We start from the raw sequence: 6,000 nt of genomic DNA, 5'->3' as shown, positions 1-6,000 counted from the left end.
GAGAAAGGAGATGGGCTGTCCTGATACTGTGATGTTTACCTGTGACTCCCTGTTACAGATGACAGTTGTAATCAGGTCAAAGGAGTTTGGGCAGCCTCATTTGTCCATGGCCAGACCTAGAAAGTCAATTTGGGAATTTTCTGGGTTTGATGTCTCCATGACACTATATGAACAGGAACAATTGCCTGCCTAATATCCTTCCCTATGGCATCTTGGACAAGGTCTCACAGAACCAAGATTAGGGCATGCTTTAGACCACATTTGAATCATGGGCCTGGTGGTTCTTGAGCCCTGGGGGGCAAGGGAGCAGCATGGACAGCACAGATTGGTCTGCTACCTCAGCCAGTCAGAGGGCCATGGCTAGCACATGACAATGATGATTGCGGGCTTTGTCATTCCTTGCATGGTACACCTTAAAAGGCAACTCTAAGATTTCTGCCTGTGGGGTCAAGGGACCTTTCTCCAAATGTCCAAGTTTAGCCTTAATGTCAGGGTAGCACTAAGAAAAAAATAAGTCATGAGTAACTGTCTGCCATCTGTGGTTTCTGGATCTAAGTTAGTATATTGTAACAGAGCTTTAGGGAGGTGTTCCAAATAGGAAGAAGGATTTTCCTTCCTATCTTGAATGACCTCTGAGAGCTTATTATAGTTTACTAGCTTGAGGCAGCTTTATGGAGACCTGCCAGAAGGCAAGTCAAAAACCAGTCTCTAGCTAAAATCCCACCCTGGAGTGTTATAGTCCCAGTGAGGTTCCTGCTTGAGGACCGCTTCTGACCCAAAGGGTGTGTTGCATGTGTTTAGTGAATATGGTCTACATGTGTCTGGCCTGATCCCAAACTCTTCAGAAAGGTTATTAGATAGGATCATATAGATATCATGAAAGGTGAGATTATATGATTGGGTAATATATTGGAATTGCTTTATGATAGTGGCAGAATTGAGACCAGGATTTACAGAAACAGGACAAAGCCAGCAACCAAGGTCAAAGTTGGCCACAGACAGCAAACTACAAGTGACCAGAGGAAGGCACAGGAGCTCTGAGCTATCTCCAAGAAGAGCGAGTTACCAATGGGGTAACTAAAATTGTGATACTGACTATACCACAAGGAACAACCATCTGAGCTTTGGATTCACTGGCATCTAGAAGATTATTCAACAGAATCTCAGACAGCCCCAACCATTTCTATTAGAGGAAAATATGAATAGAATATGTAAGATTCCATGCTACATCACAAAGAGCAACATAACACCAGTAAAACCTAAAGACCCTACAACAGCAAGACCTGAACAACCAAATATGAATGAACTAGAAGAAAATGAACTAAAAGACAACTTCAAGAGAATGTTAGAAATTTTTAAAAATGAAATGAGAAATTCTCTTAAAGAAATTGAGGAAAAGACAACCAAAAATTTGGAAGATATCAGTAAATCACTTAAAGAAAACCAAGAAAAAGAAATCAATCAAATAAAAGAAACTATTTAGGACTTGAAAACTAAAATAGAAACAATAAAGAAAACACAAGTCAAAGGAATTATAGAAACAGAAATCATGAGAAAAAGATCAGGAACCACAAATGCAAGCATGAACAGCAGAATGCAAGAGATGGAGGAGAAAATCTCAAGCACTGAAGATACAACAGAGGAAATAGACTCATCAGTTAAAGAAAACATTAAATCTAACAAAAGTTTAACCCAAAAATATCTGGGAAATATGGGACACCATAAAAAGGCCAAATCTTAGAATAATAGGTATAGAAGAAGGAGAAAAAGTTCAACTCAAAGACACAGAAAATTTATTTAATAAAATCATAGAATAAAAACTTTCTGTACCTAAAGAAAGATATGCCTATGAAGATACAAGAAGCTTACAGAACACCAAATAGACTGAATCCAAAAAAGTCCTCTTGCCACATAATAATAAAAGCACTAAACATACAGAGTGAAAAAAGATTATTAAGAACTGCAAAGGAAAAAGGCCAACTAACATATATTTGCAGCCCTATCAGAATTACACCTGACTTCTCATTGGAGACGATGAAAGCCAGAAGGTCATGGTCAAGTATTATGCAGACATTAAGAGACCACAGATGCCAGCCCAGACTACTATACCCAGCAAAACTGTCAATCACAATAGGAGGACAAAACAAGAAATTCCATGACAAATCTAGATTTCACTAATATCTACCCACAAACCCAGCCCTACACAAAATACTAGAATGAAAACTCCAACCAAGGAAGATGGCTACACCAACAAAAACACAGAAAATTGATGATCTCATAACAGCAAATCCCAAAAAAGAAAAAAACAAATTAACATCAGCAACAATGAAAACTATATTAACAAGAGATAGCAATCACTGGTCATTAATATCCCTTAATGTAAATGGACTCAATTCACCTATAAAAAAAAAACACAGGCTAACAGATTGGATATGAAAACAGAATCCATTCTTTTTCTGCATTCATGAAATACATCTCAACCTCAAAGACAGACATTATCTCAGAGTAAAGGGTTAGGAAAAAATATACCAATCAAATGGACCTAAGAAACAAGAAGGTGAAGCTATCCTACTATTTAACAAAATAGACTTCAAGCTAAAATCTGTCAAAAGAGACAAAGAAGGTCATTTTATATTAGTCAAAGGAAAAATCCATCAGGAGGAAATTTCAATACTGAAAATCTATGCCCCAAATACAAGGGCACCTTCATATGTGAAAGAAACACTTCTGAAGCTTAAATCATACATTAAACCCCACACACTAATAGTGGGAGACTTCAACACTCTCCTCTCACCACTGGTCAGGTCAATCAGACAAAAAATGAACAGAGAAATAAAAGGACAGATGTTATGACACAAATGGATTTAACAGACATCTATAGAATATTCCATCCAAACAGAAAATAATATACCTTCTTCTCAGCACTTCATGGAACCATCTCAAAAATTGACCACATACTTTAGAACAAAAAGAAGCAAACTCACCTAATAGAACTAGACAGCAGGAAATAATCAAAGTGAGAGCTGAAATCAACAAAATAGAAATAAAGAAACCAATACAAAGAATCAATGAGACAAAGAGCTGGTTCTTCAAGAAAATCCACAAAATAGCCAAATCTTTATCCAAACTAACCAAAACCCAGAGAGAGAATATCCAAATTAACAAAATCAGAAATGAAAAAGGGGACATAACAACAGACATGGAGGAAATATAGAGAATCATCAGGTCATATTTTGAAAACCTGTACCTCACAAAATTGAAAAACTTAAAGGAAATGGACAACTTTCTGGATAAATATCACTTACCAAAATTAAATCATGTTCAGATAAGCAAATTAAACAGACCTATAATTGCTGAAGAAATAGAAACAGTCATCAAAAGTCTCCCAACCAAAAAAAGCCCAGGACCAGATGGTTTCAGCTCAGAATTCTACAAGACTTTCAAAGAAGAACTAATACCAATACTCCTCAAATTATTCCACACATTAGAAACAGAAGAAACATTGCCAAACTCTTTTTATGAGGCTACAATTACCCTGACACCCAAACCACAGAAAGACATTGCTAGGAAAGAGAATTACAGCCAATCTCACTCATGAACATTGATGCAAAAATACTAAATAAAATATTGGCAAATCAAATCCAAGAACACATCAGAACTATCATCAATCATGATCAAGTTGACGTCATCTCACAGATGCAGGATGGCTCAATATAAGAAAATCCATCAAAGTAATCCACCATATAAGCAAGATGAAAAATAAAAACTACATGATCATCTCATTAGATGCCAAATAAGCTTTTGACAAAATACAACATCCCTTCATGATAAAAGTCTTGGAGAGAGCAGGGATATAAGGAACATACCTAAACATAATTAAGGCAATATACAGCAAGCCAACAGCCAACATCAAACTAAATGGAGAGAAACTCCCAGTGATTCCACTGAAATCAGGAACAAGACAATGTTGTCCACTCTCTCCAAATCTATTTAATATAGTTCTTGAGGTCCTAGCTAGAGCAATAAGACACCAAAGCAAGGCAAACTGAAACAGAGCAGTTGAACTCAGCAACTAAAAAATATGCAATTCACATACTCAAATAGCTGTGTGTCCCCCCAAATCACCACAGAGTCCAAACTTGTATGAAAAAGCAAAGAGCTTTTCTTCAAGCTCAAGCTTGGACCCTCCATGTGTCCAATGCAGCCAAATGATGGGAGAGCACCAAGTCCAGGCAGGGTAGGGATTGTTTTTTTAATCATAGTAGAGGTCAGAGTGAAGGATTTTTTAGGTTCTTGACCCCTGATTATCCAATCCCTGATTGTCTAGGGTTTCTTGTTGAAAGGGGATGGGTGTGTGCTATGCTAAGGGACATCTGGTGATCCTATCTACAATGTTGGAATATTAGGTATTTTCCTTGGAATGCTAGGTATTTTCCCCTTTGATGCTAATTGTTCTATTCCTGGGAGGTGCCTTGGTGGTCTCAGTTTGTGGTCTTTCCTGGAACCAGGTTTGCCTTAGGGTAAACTGAAATTTAGGCCTACTCTTTGACTCGCTTCTACTGAGCCTGCCATGACAGTAGTATAGCCGAGCTGCACTGAAACCACAGCAATTACCTAGCAAACCTTTCTAGGTGAAAAGTAAGACTTGATTTGTCATGTTTTGGGAGGAAATAAAAGTGATGGAGATACAGAGGGCTGTTTAAGGAAATTTATGTCTAAAACCTACATTTAAAGGGTAGTAATAGGTAGAAATCAGTTAAAGACCTTTGGTTATACTTTGAATAAAGTTCCCTCCATCATCATGGTCTATTATTGTTATGGTTTTGGTCCCTGGTCCCTTTAAGAGACAAGCCACGCCCATTCCCTCCCCATCCACTGAGGCAGGCTGATCTTGCGGCCTGATCTCGCTCTCTTTTCCATCTTCCTCTCGGAGAGGCAGCTTCGCTTCTGCCTCTCTCCCCACTTCTCTGCTTCCCCCCTTCTCTGTCTCTTTTTTCTCTTCTCTCTCTCTCTCTCTCTCTCTCTCTCTCTCCTCTCTCTCTGTCCCCTCCTTTCCCCCCATAACTACCTGAATAAATATTCAACCTCACTCTGCAAGTCATGTCTATCTATATCTCTGTCTTCTGCCTGCCCGCCATGTATCTCCCTGCTTGGACCAGCCACTGCTTGGGGACTGGCAGCAATCTCTGCCTGGGACTGGCTTCTCCCAGAGCCCACTGCCTGCAGCCACATGGCCTGCTACCACCACTTTGGGACCGGCAGCTGTCTCTGCCTGGGACTGGCTGCTCCCAGGGCCTGCTGTCTGCCTCCACATGGCCTGCTACCACCATTTGGGACCTACAGCATTTCTGCTTCCTACTGTCGCTGGGGATCTTGCAGCATTTTTTAAAAAATTATAAAAATTATGATCTAGATGAACAGAACTGTGCCCATCAGTTTGATTTCTTATGTTATTTACTATGTTCATCAAGTTTTACACTTTTCTTTCTTTTTCTTCTTTTCCTATCTCAGGGCTTTGTCTTTGTCTTCCAGATGTTAATGGGAACACAATGAAGACATTTTGCTCACATCTTTCTTTGAGAGAACCTACTGTGAGGAGCAGAAATGCCTTGTGGCATCCATAGGGTCACAAACACCCTGTGTTCATCAACCCTGGACTGGCAGAGACACATGAGTCATTGGTTAAGGCCTGTTGCAGGAATATTTGTTTGCACTGACACTCCAAGACTGACAATAAAGTTTAACCTTCAATCAGGGGCGGAGTTAGCAATTAGCTGACCAGATTTAGCCATAGAGGTTATGGAGGACCCAGGACGCATTTAGAGAGACATAGGAAATAGTAGAGAGAGGGCTTAAAAACATTTGTGGTCCTTTTGGATTGGGAAAGGAGAAGGGAGGGAGGGAAGGAGAGAGAGAGAGAGAGAGAGAGAGAGAGAGAGAGAGAGAGAGAGTCATTGGTCACTTCTCTGCCACTTCTCTGATCAATCAGGTTTTTATCCT

This window comes from Microtus oregoni, unplaced genomic scaffold (assembly GCF_018167655.1).
Source record: "Microtus oregoni isolate MIOR12 unplaced genomic scaffold, Mior012 000014F_ref0000157, whole genome shotgun sequence".
NCBI classification, from domain to species: domain Eukaryota; kingdom Metazoa; phylum Chordata; class Mammalia; order Rodentia; family Cricetidae; genus Microtus; species Microtus oregoni.
This window is presented reverse-complemented; position numbering follows the sequence as displayed.